The sequence below is a fragment of the Mandrillus leucophaeus genome, unplaced genomic scaffold, assembly GCF_000951045.1.
Source record: "Mandrillus leucophaeus isolate KB7577 unplaced genomic scaffold, Mleu.le_1.0 Scaffold2204, whole genome shotgun sequence".
NCBI lineage: Eukaryota > Metazoa > Chordata > Mammalia > Primates > Cercopithecidae > Mandrillus > Mandrillus leucophaeus.
In genome coordinates this window covers 45,301-46,712 of record NW_012102260.1, presented here as the reverse complement: position 1 = coordinate 46,712, position 1,412 = coordinate 45,301, and the positions used below count along the sequence as shown (strand labels likewise).

The 1,412-nt window shown below is 38.4% G+C and overlaps 1 pseudogene across 1 annotated transcript; it reads left to right on the top strand.

Moving 5' to 3' along the window:
- Positions 1 to 245: 245 nt before the first annotated feature.
- Positions 246 to 750, top strand: LOC105540514 (annotated as a pseudogene). The gene has a single exon (XR_001006200.1). The product of XR_001006200.1 is annotated as a 60S ribosomal protein L32 pseudogene (transcript).
- Positions 751 to 1,412: the final 662 nt, after the last annotated feature.

The following is a 1,412-nucleotide window of genomic DNA, read 5'->3' as shown; positions in this document are numbered from 1 at the left end:
AATAAAACAAATGTCTGAAAAGACATTTTCATTTGTTCTTGGATTCAAAATAGAAAACTTGTGAATTTCACGGCAATAAGCCGTGTTGCAATGTACCATGTTAGGATAAACTCAATAATATAAAATACCCGAGTGGTAAGGCTAAAATTTGAATTACAAAACAGAATATTTATTTTATATGTAAGATTACGTATGTCAGGAGGTTCTATTCATAAACAGTGGATCCAACACATAAAATGAGATATAATTTCCTCGGCGCTGCCTACGGAGGTGGCAGCCATCTCCTCCTCGGCATCATGGCCGCCCTCAGACCCCTTGTGAAGCCCAAGATCGTCAAAAAGAGAACCAAGAAGTTCATCCAGCACCAGTCAGACCGATATGTCAAAATTAAGCGTAACTGGTGGAAACCCAGAGGTGTTGACAACAGGGTTGGTAGAAGACTCAAGGGCCAGATCTTGATGCCCAACATTGGTTATGGGAGCAACAAAAAAACAAAGCACATGCTGCCCATTGGCTTCCGGGAGTTCCTCGTCCACAACGTCAAGGAGCTGGAAGTGCTGCTGATGTGCAATAAATCTTACTGTGCCAAGATTGCTCACAATGTTTCCTCCAAGAACCGCAAAGCCTTCGTGGAAAGAGCTGCCCAACTGGCCATCAGAGTCACCAATCCCAATGCCAGGCTGCGCAGTGAAGAAAATGAGTAGACAGCTCGTCTGCACGTTTTCTGTTTAAATAAATGTAAAAACTGCCCAAAAAAGACATATAAAATCATTAATTATGTTTATTCAGAAAAATGTAGTTTTACTACTTTTATTTCCACAAAATCATTGTTACTGAAATCCAGATTTTTACATGCTAAATATTCTGTTGACATTAATGCCAAATTAGATAAGCTCTTCTTGAATCATTTTAGTCTTAAGGTAGAATTTTTTTCTGGACTTAAATTTAGAAAACTTCATTCCGCTGAAGTAGTAGTAACTAGAATTGTCACTAAAATCTTAAACCAATTACTGTAATTTGGAAATAAATGAACTTTACATATCATATCTAAATATTGCAATGATGTTGCATACAACAATGGCAGATTATCTTAATTTTATCAAAGCCCACCAATTAAATTGTAATTATTTTCATTCCTTAATTCATTTCTTAAGTTTTTCTGCATTCAGAATTTTCAAGTTTGTACAGAAAACTGAAAATAGCAGTGTGTTGCTAATTTATTCCAAATTTGGAATGGGAAAGGTTTGCATCCTGAAAGAGCACCTGGAGCGGAAGGGAGAGTCCTATAGGTGAAACAGTTTGCTGAAAGGTTGTGTGCTCAACGGGGTGGAGTCCTGCTTTGAAACGAGCCTGCTGCTCTGCACACATTCTTCCAAGATGGGCCTGGAGGCTCCTTCAAAGCAACACGGACT